Source organism: Camelus ferus, chromosome 9, assembly GCF_009834535.1.
Source record: "Camelus ferus isolate YT-003-E chromosome 9, BCGSAC_Cfer_1.0, whole genome shotgun sequence".
Taxonomy (NCBI): domain Eukaryota; kingdom Metazoa; phylum Chordata; class Mammalia; order Artiodactyla; family Camelidae; genus Camelus; species Camelus ferus.
Window position 1 is genome coordinate 42,793,812 of NC_045704.1, and position 22,780 is coordinate 42,816,591.

General features: G+C 46.0%; 2 long non-coding RNA genes across 2 annotated transcripts in view; both read right to left on the minus strand.

Moving 5' to 3' along the window:
• Positions 1 to 22,780, minus strand: part of LOC106729098 — a 407,792-nt gene that overhangs the window by 282,298 nt on the left and 102,714 nt on the right. The window lies entirely within an intron of this gene.
• On the minus strand, positions 1,236 to 12,291 carry LOC116665775. Its single transcript, XR_004322442.1, has 3 exons — positions 12,281 to 12,291; positions 6,003 to 6,008; positions 1,236 to 1,306 (listed from the first exon to the last, which is right to left on the minus strand). It is a non-coding gene; the product is annotated as an uncharacterized LOC116665775 (long non-coding RNA).

The following is a 22,780-nucleotide window of genomic DNA, read 5'->3' on the forward strand; positions in this document are numbered from 1 at the left end:
GGAGCAAGAGGGGAGATAGCTCAGTTAGAGGGAACTGCATTAGCAAGTGTTCAGGGTTCAGTTATGGCAGGATGTGAGGGCAGAGCCATGGGGAGTTAGGGCTGGGGTGTGAGAGCTTGCACTAATCAGATTAAGCTGATGAGACACTTGTACTTGCAGAGGGTGAGGGGAAAGTATGGATTTTGTCCTCTGATTCTCCTCGAAATCCCTGAGGATGTACTGGTGCATCAAGCTCTCATTATTCACCCATGAAGTATTCACCTGTGGTCTTCCTTGGCTCTCACATCTTGGGAAACAGGCCAGACCTGAGCCGCCTTCAATGCTCTGGGTGAGATGTAAATGCCGGTCAAGCCAGGACAATATATGTCCTATATTGGAATGGTTTTGAGCTTCCCAGCAGGCAGAGGATTCAAGAAAAGCCTTAGGTAAGAGTAACCATTTACAACCAGTCCTCTATCACCTTCCCTTTTTCCTACTCTCCACCTTGTCTAACTGGTCTACCTGCTTCCATCCAATCCTCTTTAATTTACCCTTCAAACCAGCCACACTACAAATCATACCACATCAAGATATAGTGCTCCAATAGCTTCCCAGTGCTATCAAGATAATGTGCAATTTCTTTATCATGATGTCACAGATCATGTTCTTAAATACACTGATCCTAAGACGATAGTAAGCATGCAGGAATGTATTAGGGAGCATTCTTGGGATCAATCCACCTGGAAAGGAAGGGTGGGAAGGGGGAACAATTGAAGAGAAGCTGAGAAGCTGTGATGCAGTCCCAACAAAGGCCTCAGTCAACTCCAAGGAAAGCTCTGAAGCCAGATGACCTTTCAGTGTTGACCCAAGTTCAGCAAAGGGACCAAGCCTTAATACCTATACGTCAACAAGTCTTGGCTGCAGACTACCCTGAGAAAGGGGGCGTGACCTTGGACAAGGCAACTCAATCCAAGGCCAATTCCTGAAAGAAGCTGAGAGCTGAGGGCTTTCTGCCAGTAGGATTCCCAGCAGCTGGAGGAATAAGGCCATCAGACCTGAAAGGAGATCGCAGTGACCCATCACCGTATCTAGTACATATGGCGTTCGATGAGTTTCATGACCCACTACATTAGTTTTCTAGCACTGCCATCACAAAGCACCGCAGATTGGATGTATTAAACAACAGAAATGTGTTTTATTATTGTTCTGCAAGCCTAGAACCCTGAGATTAAGGTGTCAGAAGGACTGGCCTCTCTTCTTGGTTTGTAGAAGGTCATCTTCTCCCTGTGTCTTCACATGGTCTTCCCTCTGTACACGTGTCTGTGTCCTAATTTCCTTGATAAGGACAACTGTCACACTGAATTTGGGCACACCCTAATGACCTCATCTTCATTACCTCTTTAAGACCTTATCTCCAAACACAGTCACATTCTGAGGCCCTGGGAGTCGGGACTTTGACACATGGACTCTGAGGAAGCACAGCTCAGCCTTTAACACCTATCTACTTCTTATCATTTTCCACTTGCAACTCTTCTCCAAACATCTCTAGTCAAATCACATCAAACAACAAATTCTTTTTTTCCCCTGAATTTTATTTGCTCACTTTTAAACAAGTTAAATCTCTAAAGGACATAGCTCCACGTGGATTCTGTGGCCAGTGGCCTAGCAGGAAGGTTGCTTCAGAAATTGGCAGAAACCAGGCTACTGCTTCACGCAAGCAGGTTCCCTTTCCCTTGATTACTCTGGTTTTCTTGGTTTGTCTCCAGGAGTCACTGTTTTAGATTTCTATAAACATGCCTTCCCTAAATAAAACTCGATTTCATTTCAGCCATTAACATTTTTAATTTTAAGAAGAGCTGTGGGCTCCCTCTGATTTGGAAGACCTTGCTTACAACCAGCAAAAATGGCCTTGGGCCACAGCCTTCCAGACATAATTGGCATTTTAGAAGTCACGATCCCAGCAGGCCTCCACAGGGATAAAGATGGCAAAAAAGAGAGCTACTGGCTGATTCTGGAACACTCTGCGCTGGTCTACACCTGATGCTTTGTGCCTGCTATGCCGTCTGCCAGAAACGCTCTCCTTACTTTGCCCAGTGACCATCATTGTATGACCTGTGTCTCCTTCAGGAGTCAGATGGTGTGCCCACTCCCCTCTGAAGCCTCCAGTGCAGGGCCTTGTCTCTTTATGTCCTTTTCTCTCATAGCCCACGATGAGAGACAGTTGTCTCAGAATCTCTAGTAGGTCCCAGGCATCAGCAAATGTGTGTGGTTTGGGTGGGTGGTTGGTGGTTGAAGGGCTAAGTGATTTGCCAAAGGTTCTGTCATGATCAGAGCCCGTGTTTTCTAACTAGGTTAGGCCTCAGTGTGGATGTCCTTTACATATTTGAATACTTTCACTACGAGTAAAGGAAAGGTGAATTTAGTCACCACATGTCCTAGTCCCTATTTGTGAGAGGCTAAATCATGGCTCCTCCAAAAAAATCTATGTGCTAATCCCTGGAATAGGTAAATAGGTTACCTAGCAAAGGGGGAATTAAGGTGGCAGATGGCATTAAGATTGCTAATACACTGACCTTAAAATAAAGACACTATCCTGGATTATCCAGGCAGGCCCAATGTAAGAACAAAGGTCCTTAAAAGTAGAAGAGTTGGGTAGACAGGAAACACAGGGGGAGAGATGCTGATGGGAGAATGGTCAGAGAGTTGCAACACTGCTGGCTTTGAAGATGGACAAAGGGACCTCCGAGGAATGCAGGCAACTCTAGAAGCTCTAAAAGCAAGATTCTCCCCTAGAGCCTCTGGGGAGGAAGGCAGCCCTGTGGACACCTTGACTTCAGCCCCACGAGACTGTCAGACTTCTAACTGACAGAACTGTAAGACAGTACATTTGTGTTGTTTGAAGTCACTAAGTTTGTAGTAACTTTTTTCAGCAGCAGAAAGCTATACACCCATTCTGATCAGACCTCCTCTCATCACTGCCCTCACACCCTAGTCCTGTGCTAGACATGCCAGAGACGGAGAGCCTTGGTGACCAACATTTGGGAGGCTTTCTGATTTCAATGACCTGGGCCTCTGAAGATCCATGAGAAACCATAATATTAGTGCATTTGGTGAATTTTGCCTGTTCTGCGTAGACATCACATAGGACCTATGTGATTATGCAGGGTCGTATGTGTTCCTGCTTGGTCACAGTCTATAGGGTAGATGAGGTACGTGTGTGGTGACCAAGGAAGGTTCCTAAGAAGGGCAGCTGCTCCTCACGGGGACCTGTGGGATGCAGTTAGCTACTAGAACCTCATCGCCTCCTAAAGCAACTCACTCTGAGTTTTCTGACTGGCTGTTAGATGGTACGGTGGATTATCTTCGGGGGCATGGTCCTCCTCTCTGGTCTCTCTAGGACAGATCTCTGCAGATGGCGGGGCTGGCATGGAGTAAAATTTAGAAGGCAGGTCATCTTGTAGGAGAAATGGCATGGAACGTCACAATGCCAGAGGGGCACCCCAGGGTGCTAGTCTTACAGAAACTAACATGTACATTGATGGTAAGTCTTGAGGAGAATGCAATAAAGAAACACTGGAACACAGATCATGAGTAGGAGAAAGCTGGGGAAAATGTCCCAGAGAGAGCACAATCCAGATGGGTCCCACTGGGCAGCAGGGAGCCATGACAGATTCTTGACGGGAGGAGGGCGCAGTGAGGACAGAGGGCGCAGGCCGAGAATGCTGCTATGGGAGGGGCAGAGAGAGAGGAGAAGGGGAAACTCGGGCAACAAGCAGTTTCAGTTCTGAAGCCCCACCATTGACTTTTCCTGTCATTCCCAGTGCGTTGATTCTGACAGACCTAACGTTGTTTTTTTAATTAACATTGACAATATTGTGAACTTCATTCACTTAATCTCCATTAAAGTCTTTAAGGATGATGTATTGACTTTATAAAATGAAACTGGAAAGAAAAGAAAAAAAGCCCGGAAAAGAGATTCTCAAAACGTCCCTATCCTCCACAGCGCATCTGATCAGACCCACCAAACACTGCTTTGAAAGGTAAATAATGAGCACATAAATATGAAGCGATTTTCACTCCTCTATTAGCTGCCTGACAGATTAATGATATTTTAGCAAATAACCTGGGATATTCCTGTAGCCTTTCCTCAAAAGGTGGGTGTTGGTCTAGAAACTGAAGGATAATCATAAATAAAGTGGTGATACCTGCAGAGCTCTTTGCATTTTTCATGGTGTTTTCACATGCACTATGGGGCTGGACTTCACAAGCACTGTATGGAGTCGGCCTAGTGGAGGCTTAGAGAGCTTAAAACCCAGCCTCCACACTGGAGGCATCTCTCAAGCCCCTTGGCTCCGTCCCCAGAACAAACGGCCTGCCAAGTGCGAGAAGAACCACGACATGAGCAGCCAGATGAGATACCATCCAAGACGGAACACTGACATCCCATGAAGCCAAGGTCAGGATGGGACCCCTCGGGCCTGGGGACCTTATTTCAGGTCCAGAAATGCTGAAACAGAAGTGGCCTGCAGACAAGAGACCCGGATCATCTGGAAGATGGGTCTGGTGTGAAGAATGCAACTGCAGCTCCCTAAATGGTGAGATGTCATGGATTGTTTCACACCTGGTTCAATCCCAGCATCCAGGATGATTGTGCAAACGCGGGCCAAGCAGATCCCACCATGTCCGTCTCCTGACTAGGCTCCCTCCAAACCCGCAGAACTGGGGGGAGGAGGGAGGCCGGGGCTTTGCTGCTAGGAACCAAAGTGGAGAGCTCAGAAATGAGCTCTTTCAAACTCCCTTTCTGTTCCAATCAAAATGTCATCATTCAGCAGGGTTAACTGGACTCAGGCCCCCATGGCCCCAGTGATCTTTGCCAACAGCATGAACATGGTGCCCACCACTTAGATACAAAAAAATGCAGCCCTCCTAGTCACTGCTATGCAACCAGCCCACCTGTTCATCTGGAGAAATGCATTTCCCTGTCAGTTAAAAAAACATATGGGACCCGAGGGAGGAGGAATCGACAGGTTTGGATGCAGCCACATGCCAGGCACTGTGCCGGGCTCTTAACAATATTTTGTCATTGCTTTCTCCTAAATACTGTGCCAAGTTGTGACAAGACCCCAGTGCACAGAAATAGAAACTGAGGCTCCAAGAGTGTCATCAGTTCCCCCACGGTCACAGAGCACCCCTATCATTTACAGATTAAAAACGGCCCATTTGTGACATCCAGAGTAGGTCAGGATGTGGCCCCTGCCCACGTGGAGAGCACACAACTAGGATTAAACCCAAGCCCACCACTCTGCAAAACCCACATTCCAGTATTTGTTCAAAGATCTAAAAAAATCACTGCTGAGTAAACAAGTGAATACAGGTATTTCTACCGCGCCATGCTATGCTCTTAATGATGGGATAAACAGAGAGGGAAAAGGATTTCAACTAGAATGAGGGGGGAAAAGAACCAATTGAGATAACTGGACAAACCTGATGAACAGCCAAAGTATTCTCAGTATCACTCACTTGGATTCAGATGGCATCAGGAGGATTATTCCAAAGAGGGCGACCACACAATTTGAAATGCATCTGGGGCACTGACACCTCTTGGAAAATATGGCCCCAGGGAGAGTCTACATCTTGGCCTGATGAAGGGGTGTGTTAGGGAGCACAGAAGCCACCTCCTCTCCCAGTTCAACACACACCCTGCTCAGCCGTGCTTTTACTGCAGGAGATGCTCCCTCCTGGAACAGCAGCAGCACCATTTGAAGGCTGCTTCCTCCTGTGCCCCACTTCTCCCCAATGATGGCTGTGACCTGCACCCTGCACCCTGCACCAGGCTGTCCTCCAGTTACCAGACACAGAGCCAGTGCATCAGGAAGCTCAGCACGAGGGTGCGTACCATGTCCAGCAGGAAGCTCATCAGCCCTTTGAAGCCCAGAGCCGACTTGGCCAGCATGGACGGTGGTGGAGCTGATGGGGGTAGAGTGATGCTCCAGCTGTCATGCTGGTACAGGTCAACATTTCACAGAAGACTCGGTCCCGGTTTTATCACCTTCCTCTCCACCCCAACCAGCCATTGTCCCCAGCGACATTAACATCCCCAGAGTTGACTCAGCCAACTGCCATCAGGGTGTTATGAGTAGTGGTGGACTTCCAATTCATCCAAATGCATCTAATTTATACACACCAATCCGGTCTCTATTCCTTGCTACAGAGGGGAAACAGGAACGTTTCTCTCCTCCTGATTGGCCACTCTAAAGGGCAGAACCTCTCTCCTAAGCAAGGTGTGCAAGGAAAGTCCTTTGTCACCTGGCAGCAGTCAACGTGGCTTCCATAAGAGCTGACCCAAGTATGGTGACTGGGAATCTAAATGGATGTGAGCCCCACCCGGTCAGGGAACAGATCCACTTCCCTCTTTTGAGAAAAAAAAAAAAATGCTTTTAGTAGGAAAGGTTTTTTTTTTTTTAACTTGCAGAAGAAATTCATCAAAAGTGGCCCAAACTGGAACATTTTTATAGCATAATGGAAATGTCCTCTTCAGGAACAAATTTTATGTGGTGATTTCTTCAGATGGTTCTCCTACCATAGAAGACACCACTCAACAGAGAAGATGCTGTGAGAGGCAAATTTCATACAAACAGGAAATTACCATGTGTGATATTTGCAAGCCCAGGGCCAAAGGGTCCTTCCTCCTGCTCACTGCATAACCAACTGTTTGTTCCAACCCTCAGATTCCAGCATTCCAACCTAGTGGATGGGGCAGTCATTACTATGCTCCCTTCCAGATGAGGACCCTAAAACTCTAAAAAAAAAAAAAGCACGGAGGGTGGGTATTTTCCTTAGGTCCCAAGTCCAGTGTCTAAGCAGAGTTGGGACCAAAAACCTAGTCTCTTGCAGCTGTGCTACGGGTGTTTGCCCTCAAGACTGGGTCCACATGGTCCAATATGAGAAGCCCTGTAGGAGACGGGCCCCATGTGTGTCAGAACAGAGGCTGTGATGCATACGAAGGCCTGGGGCCACAGGCAACCACACAGACTTGTGATGAGGAGGAGGGGAAGGAAGAGGAGATGACGGAGGGGACTCCGGAAAGAGAAGTGGGAACAGGATGCCCCCAGCACAGGGAGCCCAGGAGGAAGGAGGAAGCAGGAGTTGCTCTGACCCGAGCCCTGCGCTCCCTGCTCTGACTTGAGAAGCATTCAGTTCCATTCTGAGTCAGAAGTGTTTTCCAGAGCATCTGGTCAAACCCTAGGATACCCAGCAGAAGACAGTCAGATAACCACTCTGGTTTTTCCCCTACCATCTTTCTACTGAGCCAGTTAATAATTCCACAGCACTCCAGGCCCCCAGTGGCCCGGCCAGCTCCGCGCTCAGTGACTCCCAGCGCACAGTGCCTGGACAATGCTGGCGTAGCCTGCAGCTGGGCGCAGACCCACCTTACTTGCTAATACATATATGCATGCGCGCACACACACACACACACACTTTACACAGCATGTTTTTCCACCACCACGGTCTTGGAGTTAATGAACGACCAGATTCTCCACCCCAACACTCAACCTCAAGCTGAGGAATCCACTTTGGTCCTGTTTTCCAAGCAGCCGACAAAGCCAAGTCTGTCTAATTCCCATGAGATGACCCCACCCTTAGTCCCCTACTCCCCACCTGAGCCTAGACCCTCCTCATCTGCTGCTTGGGTCATGTCTCTCATCTGCCCCTCCTTATAACCACCCGGGGTCTCTGAAGAGGCCTCTCTAGTTTTCTTTTTATTTATTTATTAGCATTTTTTAACATTTTTTATTGATTTATAATCATTTTACAATGTTGTGTCAAATTCCAGTGTTCAGCATAATTTTTCAGTTATTCATGGACATATACACACTCATTGTCACATTTTTTTCTCTGTGGGTTATCATAACATTTTGTGTATATTTCCCTGTGCTATACAGTGTAATCCTGTTTATCTATTCTAGAGTTTTGAAATCCCAGTCTATCCCTTCCCACCCTCCACCCCCCTGGCAACCATAAGTCTGTATTCTCTGTCTATGAGTCTATTTCTGTCCTGTATTTACACTTTGTTTTTGTTTGTTTGTTTTTTAGATTCCACATATGAGCAATCTCATATGGTATTTTTCTTTCTCTTTCTGGCTTACTTCGCTTAGAATGACATTCTCCAGGAGCATCCATGTTGCTGCAAATGGCATTATGTTGTCGGTTTTTATGGCTGAGTAGTATTCCATTGTATAAATATACCACCCCTTCTTTATCCAGTCACCTGTTGATGGACATTTAGGCTGTTTCCATGTTTTGGCTATTGTAAATAGTGCTGCTATGAACATTGGGGTGCAGGTGTCATCCTGAAGTAGATTTCCTTCTGGATACAAGCCCAGGAGTGGGATTCCTGGGTCATATGGTAAGTCTATTCCTAGTCTTTTGAGGAATCTCCACACTGTTTTCCATAGTGGCTGCACCAAACTGCATTCCCACCAGCGGTGTAGGAGGGTTCCCCTTTCTCCACAGCCTCTCCAGCATTTGTCACTTGTGGATTTTTGAATGACGGCCATTCTGACTGGTGTGAGGTGATACCTCATTGTAGTTTTGATTTGCATTTCTCTGATAATTAGTGATATTGAGCATTTTTTCATGTGCCTTTTGATCATTTGTATGTCTTCCTTGGAGAATTGCTTGTTTAGGTCTTCTGCCCATTTTTGGATTGGGTTGTTTATTTTTTTCTTATTGAGTCGTATGAGCTGCTTATATATTCTGGAGATCAAGCCTTTGTCGGTTTCACTTGCAAAAACGTTCTCCCATTCCGTAGGTTTTCTTCTTGTTTTACTTCTGGTTTCCTTTGCTGAGCAGAAGCTTGTAAGTTTCATTAGGTCCCATTTGTTTATTCTTGCTTTTATTTCTTCTAGGAGAAAATTTTTGAAATGTATGTCAGATAATGTTTTGCCTATGTTTTCCTCTAGGAGGTTTATTGTATCTTGTCTTATGTTTAAGTCTTTAATCCATTTTGAGTTGATTTTTGTATATGGTATAAGGGAGTGTTCTAGCTTCATTGTTTTACATGCTGCTGTCCAGTTTTCCCAACACCATTTGCTGAAGAGACTGTCTTTATTCCATTGTATATTCTTGCCTCCTTTGTCAAAGATGAGTTGACCAAAAGTTTGTGGGTTCATTTCTGGGCTCTCTATTCTGTTCCATTGGTCTATATGTATGTTTTTGTACCAATACCATGCTGTCTTGATGACTGTAGCTCTATAGTATTGTCTGAAGTCCGGGAGAGTTATTCCTCCAACCTCTTTTTATTTATTTATTAGCATTTTTTATTGAGTTATAGTCATTTTACGATGTTGTGTCAAATTCCAGTGTAGAGCACAATTTTTCAGTTATACATGAACATACATATATTGTCACATTTTTTTTTCACTGTGAGCTAACACAAGGTCTTGTATGTATTTCCCTGTGCTATACAGTATAATCTTGTTTATCTATTCTACATATGCCTATCAGTATCTACAAATTTTGAAACCCCAGTCTATCCCTTCTCCCACCCTTGGCAACCACAAGTTTGTATTCTATGTCTATGAGCCTGCTTCTATTTTGTATTTATGTTCTTTTTTTTTTTTTTTTTTTTAGATTCCACATATGAGTGATCTCATATGGTATTTTTCTTTCTCTTTCTGGCTTACTTCACTTAGAATGACATTCTTCAGGGACATCCATGTTGCTGCAAATGGCATTATGGTGTCATTTTTGTGGCTGAATAGTATTCCATTATATAAATATATAAATATACCACATCTTCTTTATCCAGTAATCTGTTGATGGACATTTAGGCTGTTTCCATGTCTTGGCTACTGTAAATAATGCTGCTGTGAACACTGGGGTGCAGGTGTCTTTCTGAAGTAGGGTTCCTTCTGGATATATGCCCAGGAGTGGGATGACCTGGTCTTTTGAGGAATCTCCATACTGTTCTCCACAGTGGCTGCACCAAAATGCATTCCCACCAGCAGTGTAGGAGGGTTCCCTTTTCTCCACAGCCCAGAGAGGCCTCTCGAAAACTAAATAGAACCCCGTAATCCCTCTGCTTAACCTCCGTCAATTCCATTGTCCACCACCAGCTCCCCATCATTCACAACCCCGCGTCCCCCCCCTTCAGCTTGCCAACCACTGAAGGCCAGTGTTTGTAATCAGAGACCTCCATGCAGCTCCCATCCTGGTCAGTGGAGGAAGCAGCAAGTAATAGCCGTAAGTGTGCCAGCTACATGGTGTGTTAGGAGGTGGTAATTGCTGTGGGAAAAGATGGAGGACAGAGACCGCAAATCTGAGAATCTGTGGGGGCCCCAAGTATCAACTGGGTGGTCAGCATCACCCCACTGGAGCAAAGACTGAAGGAGGGGATCTCCAGGGGAAGACCACGCCAGGCTGGGGGTGGAGCCCATGCAAAGGCGGTGAAGTGTGTTAGGGAAACAGCACGGGGGCCAGTGTGGGCAAAACAAAGTGAACAAGAGGGGGAGGAGGCGAGATGCCATCTGAGAAGGTCGGGGGCCAGATGCTGCTCCTCTGTCATTCCCTGCCCCACACCTCACAAGTCTTTTCTCTAACACTCGTCACTGTCACAATTCCTCAGGCAGACGGGGCATTCTCAGGCCTCAGTGCTGTGCCTGTGTTCTGATGCCATGCTTGACTGACCATCAACCCTCCCACCCCCAACAGAGCTCTGACCACCCCATTCCCTATGCTTCCATCTTCCTTGACCACAAAGCCATTATAGCACGAAACACACTGAAGTGCAGTCACCCCACTCCCTGTCTCTGCCACCCACTGGACTGAGCTCTGCCAGGATAGAAATCCTACCTTCTCCTTCCTCTCTTTCCCCCTTGGAAGCACCACGTGGCTGGCTACAGAGCAGATGGATGGATAGAGAGTAGGTAGCAGAGTATCTACCTGCTTTTTAGCTTTCAGGTTCCCATGTGTTTTACTAGTCGCCTCCATGCAGTCTCACTCACTGAGGGCTTTCTGGTTTGCAGTTCTCATGTATGACTGTGCAAGGGCTCTGGAGTGCAGCATGTCTGTGATATGCACAGGCGAAACAAGTTTCCAAAAGCACATCTAAAACTAGCTCTATAAAATCAATAATGTTAACAAGTATTAATTTATATTAATATAGGGTGGGAGAAAGGTAAGTTGGAAAATACTGCTCTGCCTGAACATTGAGGTTATCTTGGGCAAATACACACCTAACCTCTTTGAAGCCCAGTTTCCCTATGTATAAAGTGAATATTAATAATCTTAGCTTCCCCGACCTTGCACAGGCTTATTCTGTGGGTGGAAAAAAGAGCATGGACAGGACATGCCTTACAGAGCGGGACTAACCAAGCGCAAAGGGTCATCATTAATAGTCTCATTGTTATTTAGAAAGTCCTTTGTGTAAGATAAATATGCCTCGGTTCCATCATGTCCCAGTTGTTTGCCCTTCGTTCCAGTAGAGGCAAAGCTTACCCTGTTGAAATAAGGATCATCTTGTGTCGCATGTGATGTGTTTACAAAGTGGAGCAAGAGAAGCCTGACTCCCTGTGGAAAAGAGCCCCCTGGGTGATGAATTTGGAGGGTCTGTTGAGGGATCCGTCCACATTTCTGTCCAGCAGGCACTGTCTGAGCCACGCCTGCTGTGGGAATACCAGCTACCCCTCCCCCAACTCAAGGCTACCCCCTCAAATTGTCAAAAAGGCACCGTGATAGATAGGGCTCCCACGTGCCACAAGGTAAGTGTTTAAATCTTTTATAAGACAGTCAATGGCCTTTATAAACCCTCAGACAAGAATTACACTGTGTCTGCAATGGGGCCGAAAGTCAATGGGAAATTGATCCTGTCTAGCTGGTGCCGTTTCAAAGAGGAGCCTTGCTGGCTGCCTTCGGGACCAAACGTGCCATCTCCCGTGTACCCCCAGGGCCTGGCGTGTCACATGCTGAGAACACTGAGATACTGAGGCCCGTTTCTGCGCAGAGGCCTGGGCAGCTGCAAGCTCCTACCACAGGAAGACCCTGGAGGGCACTGGTTAGCCACAGGGATGGTTATGAAGTGCGTTTAACTTCCCAGGAATTGATGCCAGGACCACTCTGATGCCGTTGCCTGCACCCCAGGCAAGAAACTGAAGGATGATAAACGGCCATTGATCCGGCAGCAACCATCGGGGGCAAGGCACCATCCTGTGCTAATGACCCCATAAGCCTTTGGATCAAACTCAGTTAGAGAGGGTGATGATGCTGAGGGTAGCTCTCTGCCTATACCCATCGGCCTGACCCACACGTCTGCCAGGGGATGCCAAAGACCCCCTGTGTGGGACTAAGGGAGCCCAAGGGTCCTGGGATGCCCACTCTCCCCGCACACAGGCCTGGTCACACCAAGGATGGCTCTTGTGTCCCAAATGAATGGGTGGACTTGGCAGGTGAGTCAAACACCCCCCACCTTGAAGTGGGGAGCAGTAGAAAAAGCACCCACTTTGGAATCAGGCAGACCTGGACTCTGAAACCTGGCTCAGTGACTTTCTAACCAAGTGACCTCAGAGAAATCCTTCACCTGCCCAGGGGCCAGCTGCTTTATGTATGACCTGGGGATGGTGATGATTCTGTCTCCTGGGGCTGCTGTGAGGACAAAACCTGACGAGACATGCCGCATGCAGGGCACAGAGCAGGCACTCGACAACTCTCAGCTCCGCTCACCATCCAGCCCTGAACCCAGAATCGAGAAAGCAGGAAGAGCCCTCTCCTGGAAGCCAACAGCCCGGAATCAAGCAATGATGAAGGCAATTCAGCCTTAAGCACTGACGGGATGCCAGATACCAGAGCCAGTGCTCACCCTACACCATCTACATCCTTCCTGGTCCCAATTTTACAGGTAAGAACACTGGATCCCAAGGCATTTCAAGAGGTCAATTCATCCAACAAAAGCAAACACTGAGGATATGTTTATTGCAGGCTACTCTGCACTAGACACTCTACTCTCTGAGGGACCCGGCTACAAGACTGAACAAGGTAGACACTGCTCCAAGGTCAGGTGTAAGGCAAAGCCTAGGCTAGAATCAAGATCTCCTGCCATCGAGTGCTGGATCTTTCTCTGTCCCCTGCCATTTGCCCCAGTAGGAAGCACTCCTCAGAGAATCGTTGTCTGCCCAAGCTCCAAGTGTCCTTTAAATTCCTCCTGGCTCTCCAGCTTGTTTTACAGATAAGGTCGTGTTTCCCAAGGCCACACAGTGAGTGAGGAAAGGAACCGACATCTTGAAACGAGCCTGGTAAAATTTCAGGTCAGGGCTGTTTCCTTCACGGGTTGCTTGTTTTCTGGGATACTGCACTTTCTCCACCCCCAGCCAGATCTGTAGGAATCCAGCAACCCACCTCGTGCCATGGACAATGGGAGGTAGGTGGAAGGTGAGGGTCTCTGTGCCCCTGAACTATTCAGAAAGATCTGCATAGCCCACCAGGGAAGCCGCCTCATCAGACCCAGATAAAGGCTTGGAATGCAGCAGCACGCCAGCATCACCGCTCTTCTTTTTGGTTAAGTAATACCAATGGTATGAGATGGTCAGGTGTCTTTGAACTGAAAGGAGCTTTATTTGAAAACCCTCCAGGGTGCCAGAGAAACAGTCTTTTTCCACATCAGCAGTCTATCCAAGGCAGGCTCGGCAAAGAACAAATATCACGGGCTGCTACAGAGGGCTGGTAGGTGGGAGCAGTGTGGTGGTGGGATTATTAAGGATGAGGTCAGGCAGAAAAGGACAGCAAAGAAGAGCCTCCCTGTTGTCAGACAGAGTCACAGATAAACACTTGCTAGCAGCTGGAAATTCAGCTCTTAAACCCTGCCAAGTGAGAACTACCTGATACGGCCAGAAAGGGTACATTGTCTGATGGGGCGAGACGGCACAGATTCAGGCCAAGAGCCACTCAGCTGTTCACAAAAGCATATGATGTGAGAGGCTTGGAGCTCAGCCTCAGTCTTTCCTGCCCAGAGAATGGGCATTAAAGCAAAGACCCAAGTGCTTCGAGGTGATGTTTCCATGATGTCATCAAATCGAAAAGCCTAGCATATACCTGTCGACTTATTTATCAGACAAGCACTGAGCACCAACTACATACCAGCACCATGCCAGCTGCTGGGGACTCAGATATGCACGGGACAGGCTTGCCCCCTGCCTTCATGGAATTTGAAATCTATCATGTAAAACAAACTTAGGAGGAAAGCAACTATAAAAGGCATGGCGGTGGTGGCCTGCTGTGTCCATGATAACGAGAGAGGAGGTGGGAGGAGCTATGAAGGTGGCAGTGGAGCATGTGAGGGGCTGAAGAAGTGACCAGCATGGTAGGGAGACTGGTTAAATACAGAAGCATTAGGCAAATAACTTACTCTATTGAGGATAATGGGAACCAGGTTTCTGATGGTCAAAGAATGAATTTAAACTCATGGAAAGGGAGATTAGAATTGGAGGTAATGAGGTTCTGAATTGGAATTGAAGGTCCTGGCATGAATTCATATGTTTAAAGTCTATACGTAAACAGATGTGGAAATCGATATAGATCAGTTATTATCGATCAACCAGGAGCAATTTTGTGCCTTAGAGGACAACTGGCAATGAATGTCTGATGATATCTGGGGTTGTAATAGCTGAGGGGGAGGGGCTTCTACTGGCACACAGTGGGTACAGGCAAGGGATGCTGCCAAACATCCTTTAATACCCAGGACAGCCCCACAGCAAAGAATTATCCAACCCAAAGTGTCACTAGTGTCATGGCTGAGAAGCTGTGATATAGATAAATATGTATGTGCGTGTGTGCACGTGTGCACATATGTGGATGGATGGATGGATGGATGAATGGATGGATGGAAAGATAGACAGACAGACAGACAGATCGACTGATCATGTATATGTGTGGATATATATAATCCTATACAGATTTCCTAGCTCAGTTGGCTGAGTGGACCTAGAAGCAATGACATCCCAGTAGCTATGAACACATCCATTGCCCAGATCTCAGTTTGTAAACACCATTCTCCACTAAAAGGAACCAGATTTCCCTGGAAAAATAGCTAACTTCAGAGCCAAGGCAGGAAAAGTACAAGATGAGCCTGGAACATTTTTCTGTGCCAGAAAGTAAGGCAGTGCTCAAAGAATGATGGGGACATGCTCAATAGGGCACAAGGAGTCAGCCTGAAGAGTCCCCCAATGGCCAAATCTGAGACAATTTGAACATCAAAACAAACAATAAGAGGAGCTTATTCAACCCACTGAATAAAATATGAATCCATGAGTCCATACTGACAGAAACAAATAAACTAACAAATAAATGACAGGGGAAGCTCTTCCTTACAGTAGAACACCCACTAGTAAATGTATAAAAATTATAGAAATTTAAAAGTCACCATTTGACAACCATTATAGTGGTGGTTAACTCAGCAGGAAACCTCAAAAGAAGCCAAGGCCGGTGGGTGGAGTTTTGATGAGGTGCAGGGCATTGATGTTCAGAGAATCTCCCCACAAAAGTACTTTTAAATTATACATGGAAACTGCTGACTCTGTGGTAGAGAAACTTGGCAGACATCAACTTGACCAGGCAGTCAAAATTGGCATGGTAGGACTGGATAGGTTGGCATGGTGTGGTCCACTGAGAACACAGCATCATTTCTGTGATATTTCTCCCCAGAATGGACAGCTGAATTCTGATCATGAGAAAATATTGGACAGACTGAGGCTAAGGTGCATCCTACAGAAGAAAAGCCCTCTCCCATTTACAAATGTCAAGTCATTAAAGACTAAAAACCTGTTCCACATTGAAGAAACATGTCTAAAGTGACATGTGCAATCCATGCTAGCGGACTGGATCTTGGACCAGGAAGCAGAAGGCTATGTTGTTGGCGTAGTTGGGGAAATTTGAATAGGTTGGATAGCAGCCTTCTCACTGTGGTGAGTTCCTGATTTAGATGGTAGGATAGATAAAACAGTACTTTTGCTTTTAGGAAATGTATACTGGAGTTTTTAGGATGGATGAAATATTGTATATATGATTGCTCTCACATGATTCAGGAAATAAACAGCAATAATTGGTACGTATATGTGCATGTATGCATACACACACAGCGAGAGTAGGAACAAGAGAGAGAAAGGACGAGTGATCGGACCAACGAGGGAAAAATCTTAAAATTCAAGGCTCTTATGAAGTTTGAAATTACTTTTTCAAGACTAGAAGAACATGTGCTATATTAATTGCAAATTACAAAATTATACTCATATAGTATGACACCCTTATTACATAGACAAAACCCACCCTGCACACACACACATAGGTGAAGAATATGAAGGAAATACACAAATATGTTACTCATAGTTACCTCTGGATGGTCAAATTATGGGAAATCTTTGTCTATTTTTAATGTCTCTCCGTATGATCCAAAATTTCTCCCATGAACACACATTGCCCATTGCCTTACAACTGGAACGTAACATTACACTATATAGTGGTCACGTTCATTGGGCAGGCCTCCCTCATCTGCGTAATGCAGCATGTAGTCTCTCCCTCAGGGCATCATTAAGACACAAAAGAGACTTAGGATATAGATGTGCTTTTTAACCAGTAAAGCACTTGCACATGAGCGGTAACAAGTAAAGAAATCATCATCACTCTTATAATTAATTAATAACTATCAGCCGTCACTGGGGCAGGCCTTTTTCCAACTAACTTAGTTCCCAAAACCATTACAACTATACCCATTTTACAGATGAGGAAACTGATGCACAAAAAATGTTAAGGATAGTGTGTCTAAAGTCATCCCTAAAAGTAACAGAATCAGGGTTCACACTCAGAACTGACCATTAAACTGATAACCAGTTCACCTCTACCACCCCAAAGATGCCTGCCTTCCCTCTGGGGAGGGCTAGTCACCTAACCCTAAGATGCTTGCCAGGCAGAACAAGTAGACCCCATATTTCTGAAGCATTTTGGTCTCAGTGACCAGGCTTTCCCCCACAAAGAAGGTGATCTCTGGGCATTTCTTTTATTCCAGCATCCTGCTCCAGCTCCAACAGTGCCCTCCAGCAAATGCTCTTCCACCTCAAGGCTGCCCTTAGCAGTCCCAACAACCCACAATTAACCAAATACAAACAGTGAGGTGGAGGAGGAAATACCTTAGCGAGAACTTCGAGTCTGGCATTCCACTTTGGGGACTCTTGGGACAAAGTCACTTGGAGGAAGTTGGGTCTAAGGCAGCCAGCTGTGAGTGGTCACTTTTTCTTGGACCCACAACATGCAGGTTATAATTAATTACAATTATTATAATTATATTTAATTATAATTAAGTATAGGTAGGGGTCGCTAATAAAGTAATTTTCTGAAATTTTTAATGTGTTCTTATTTGTTTAAAAAAAAAACTCTTCAGAGACTACACATGAAATAAAAAAGCCCCTTGTTTCCACCTATGAAAGTTGCTTAATTTCTTCCAGAATGAGATCTTCCCTTCGAATTTTGCAATTATGGTTATAGCATGTATACTCAAAGTACATGAAAAAGATTCATGCTTTTTCTGAAATGTGGAATTCTACTTAATAGTGTGACTCTCTTAGCAAAGCCTCAGGGTTTGGAGTCTACAGTCTCTTTTGTTAAAACTGATGGGAGAGGCAAAAAAAAAAATCTTGAGAATGAGTATCAGATAATGTCAGTGCTGCGGGGACATGAAAGGCAACAGAATCCAACAAGGTCATTTGGAAAAAGAGAAACCGAGTCCTGCGCAGTTGATGCATCTTATTCAGTGTCACACCGCCACTTTGTGGCCCAGCTGGGACTTCAAGTCATCAACCCTGAGTAATCAGGATTCCAAACACCTCCGCCGAAAATCACTTACACAAAAGAGTTTGTAGCCACTAGACTGTAAGCCCACTGAGGGCAGGCGCTGTGCATCCTCCCAGTGCTTAGCCTGTAGGTGGCACCCATAGGTACCCAGGAGGCATGTTTTAGGCAAAGAAACAAATGATTTCCAACATTACATGGAATTCGAAAAACATTTATAATATATCTACTTTTAAACATTTTTTAGTTTCATTTAAAACAAAATTTCTATACGGCCAAGCCCAGATGGGTCCCCCGAACGTATTTACTGAACAAAACATGACTAGCACTGTGACAATTAATCAGTTAGCGATGACTGAAGCTCTTAATGAAATGAAGTATGAACTGTTTGAGAAAGCAATTGAAAACCATCATACATGCCATGAATCATCTCCTGAATGCACATTTATTAAATCAGGATTCATAACTTTGATACTTTATCTAACAGGTTTGTTACCCTTTCGAGACTCTATTGGTAGATAAAAAGACAGATGTTTCTGGAGCTACATTGGAGGAGGGACTGGGGAGGGAGAAACCAGCCAGACATCAATTAAAGAGAACAGGCAGCAAAGCGCCATCACCCAGTGTTTGGGTTTTGTGCTATCATCTAGAAATACAATTCAGAGAAACCTTTGCAAGTGAATAGGCATGGAAACAGGATGCCATACTGAAGGTTTCTGGGGTCTGCCTGATAGAGGGCAGATGTTGTGAGGGTTCAAGGGGCAGTGATCGGTTTAAGGGTTGCAGAGGTGATCATCCTTAAAGGAAACTTCAGTCAAACAAGAGTCAGACTAAGGCCAAACCTTATTTTTACTTCCTGAGGGTGTCAGAGAGCTGGAGGGAAATCAGAATCCTCTGCCATTTTCGGGCTCTTCAAAGACACCTGCTCTTTTTAGTTGAAGCAAATATACATCACATCAATGTCACATCCCATGACTATTGTCACAGGCACCTCTTTGGGTGATCAAATGAAAGTAGGCTGGGAAGCGTGTAAAGATGTTTAGCTCTTTTGACTGTTGGCGGCAGTAAATTGGCGGATCAAGGTGACATCGTCCCCCACAGCTCACAATTGCAACACTTCTTAGAGTCTCATATTCATAAAAGCAGACCTGGAATCCTTACAGGCAGCCCTCTTGTGCTGAAAGTAAAGGAGACCTTCCCTTTCAACTGCTTTGACACCATGTGGCCATTCTCCTCCAAAGCTTTTCAAGCCCACCCTTCTGCCAGCCAGAATCATGGTCAGCTGCTGAGGGACATTTCCACGGAATGTCTGGCACAGTCTTTGCACAGAACGATGCACATCTACATAATAACTTTTCTCCATTGTAGTCTGATTAGATCGCTGTAACTCCAGCAACAGAGCAATCACAAGAGTGAGCCTGAACGCCGTCGATGCCTTTAGAGGAAAATAACCTTCTCAGTCACAAACGGTAGCCATGGCTTCTCCCTCTCGTCTCTGTTAAACAAAGGGCATTCCATTTCAAACCCAAAGCAAGTAGAAGAAAACATACATGATTTGAGCAAGGCAAAAACAGTCAACACACACAGTGAACATAGGCTGCTAACCTCTCCTGTGTTTCTCCCACTCAGTGGTCCTCAAACTGAAGTGGGCATCACTACCACCCGGAGGGCTTGTTACACTGCCGACGGCTGGGCCCCAGCCCCAGGGTTTCTGACTCAGTCAGTCTGGGGTGGGGTCCAAAAATTTGTTTCTAGCAAGTTCCCAGGGGAGGCTGATGTTGCTGGTCCAGGCGCTAAAGTTTGAGAACCACTAAGCACCGCCTCACTGACAAAACCAGGCTACTTTCTACAAGGAGAGACAGATAAGGTGGAATTCATGGGCCGTCCAGCCTATGTCCTCATCTTGTTTTAGTGCTTCCAAATAAACAGGTTTGCTGTACAGTTGACCCTTGAGCACCATGGGCTTGAACTGCATGGATCCGCTTACATGTGGATTTTTTTTCAATAGTAAATTGTACAGTATTTACTTGTTAGTTGAATCTGTAGATGTGGAAACACAGATCCAGAGGAACTGCTTATACCCAGGGCTGACTAGAAGTTATACTCGGATTTTGGACCAACTGGAGGGTTGGAGCCCCTAACCCCGACACTGTTCAAGGGTCAACTGTATTTTTTACTTCCCTTTTGTGTTTATTAGTATCTGTAGGGAGGCAGAGATTCATCCTCATGGCATTGTTCTCCTCTGAATCACTAATGCAGGAGGGGAAAGGTACTCGGAGGTCCCCCAGACTCCCCACAGCACTGGACCCCAGAGGAAACCAAGATCAGAGAGCCTGAGACACTTGCCAGAAGCCACAAAGCAGAGACAGGACTAAAACCTAGGATTGTTGACACCCAACTCAGACCCTTCCCTCTAAATCAGCCCAACCACTTCCCTGAAGTCTGTGTTTAAAAATACATGGCCCATCAGTTTCTCCCTTTATGTCTGTTAGAATTTGTTTTGGATATTTAGGTGCTCCTATATTGGGTGCATATATGTTAATGAGTGTAATATCCTCATCTTGTATCGCTCCTTTGATCATTATGCAGTGTCCTTCTTTATCTTTCTTTATGGCCTTTGTTTTAAAGTCTGTTTTGTCTGATATGAGTATTGCTGCTCCCACTTTCTTGTCATTTCCATTTGCATGACATATCTTTTTCCATCCTCTCGGTCTGTGTGTCCTTCACTCTAAAGTGGGTCTCTTGTAGGCAGCATTGACTGAAGCATTATGCTGACATCAGAAATTGACACAACATTGTAAACTGACTATTCTTCAATAAAAAATCTATATATAGAAAAAAAATGGCCCGTTCCGGCAGAGGCATTTTCATTTACAAGACTGCATCCCCCCGGACCAGTGGTTCTCAACCTTAGTTGGCTGCACTTTAGAATCCTCCAGGGAGTTGAAAACTGTGATGATGGCAGGCCCCACTTCAGAGGTTTTGATTCAACTGCTCTGGGAGGGAGCCCAGGCACAGACTAACCTGAGAGCTCCCCTGGTAATTCTAAAGTGTAGCCAAGCTTGAGAGCTGCTCCCTTGACCGTGGGCTTCTCAAAGGCAGATGCCCACTCCCCACACAGGGCCTCTCAAGCATCAGCGGGCACATGAATGGGCTCCCTTTCTGTAAGGAGACCCTGGAGATTCCTAGTAAACATAAGTGGAGTGGAAAACCAAAACAAAACTTAAAAAAAAAAAAAAATCCGGCGTCAGCGGCATCACCCTGGAAACACGTTAGAAATGCATAACCCTCCGTCCCCATCACAGATGAAGTGATCAGAGACCCTGGAGGTGGGGCCCAGCCATCTATGTTTTAGCAAGCCCCCCAGAATCCTGGATGCTCCTGACATAGGTGACCATTGAAGACTTCTAGAATAGAGGGATTTTAAAATTGGATGGAAAAACTAGTCAGAAACATATAACTAAAATTAGAGTCTACTCGAGAATGACACGTTCCCCAGGTGAGATATTGCAGGTAAGTGAAGCAGGCAACCAACATGGGGTCCTGGGAAACATATGGACTTAGATACCCCCAAATCCTGGCTTCGTGGCGTACCAGCCATGGGTCCTTGAGCAAGGGACGCAAGTCTCAGGACTCCAGGTTCATCATCTCATGATGAGCATGATAGCCACTTAGCGAAGGGGCCACAGAGTTGTAAGGTATGGAAGCAGCTAGGACAGTGCCTGGAAAGCGGGTTGATTGCTGTAATTAGTGCTTCAGATGAAGAGGCATCGCCCAAACTCACTGTCCTTAAGGCAAAGGGAACTGGAGAGGTGAGTGACTCACTAAATCACGAGGGAGGAAGCAGCCCTCTCAGTGGGGAAGGCACAAGTGAAGGGTGTTCCATCTTAGAATCCTTCCTGCACCTGGGCGCTGAGGTCCCAGGCCAACCCACAAAACGCACTTTCACCCGGGTCCTCCTTGAGTCCAGGTCCACAACCCTGGCGAGGAGAGATGAGGGCACAGCACCCTCACTGTGGTCCGTCTGGCTTTCTCCAGGCCCAGGGCCACCCGCCCCATGGAGCTGGGAGAGTTGGGATGTCCGTGCGCTGACGCCAGCCTGCTGTTGACCCAGCCTTCGCGGCCAAGCACACTCAACTCAGAGTGGCCGGCAGGAACTCCAACCAACAGAGACATTTTGGCGAGTATTTCTCAAAACATATATACAAAAGTAAAAGAACTCCACCTAAAGAAATTAACTTAAAAGCATGCGGAAGAAGCAGAAAGCTCTCTGCCTTCATATCCGAATTGAAAGGGCCAGTCCGCCTTTGAAGATGAGCGCCCGCAGCAGGTGTGCACGTTCCAACAAAATGTGACTACAGTCCAAGCTCCACCGTTTACTGATTACGTCCCTTGGGAAAGGAGCACTTAACCAGCCTGTTCCACGCACCAGGCACAGGAGAGACACTTTCTCATACTCCGGCATCGTTTTTTATTCAAGAATTACTAAGCGGTCATTGTGTGCCAAGCATTGTGCTGGACACTAAGGAGCAAAGAGGATCCATGGGGGAGGACGGCTACTACGTCCAGCCCTCAGGGGGTTTACAGACTACACTGCTAGGGACCGCTGCTCTCACTTAATCCCCACAGTAACACGATTCGATGGGCATTGCTATTTCTCTCCATTTTTTTAGATAAGAAAAGTCTCTCCCCATCCTTTTAACCCTCAGGATTCCCATCAGTAAAACAAATGACCTGATAAAGTAAACTCTAGGGTCCCCTCTGTCTCCATCTATACTTCCAGTTGGGTCAAACCTTGGCTTTCAAAGCTAATACACTATTGACTTGTATTGACTTGAGCAGCACAGTTTGAACTGCATCTACTTATACGCAGACTTTTTTTCCTATAGTAAATACTGCAGTATTACACAACCCACAGGTGGTTGAATTCACGGATACAGACGAGCCATGGATACTGAGGAACTGTGGATAC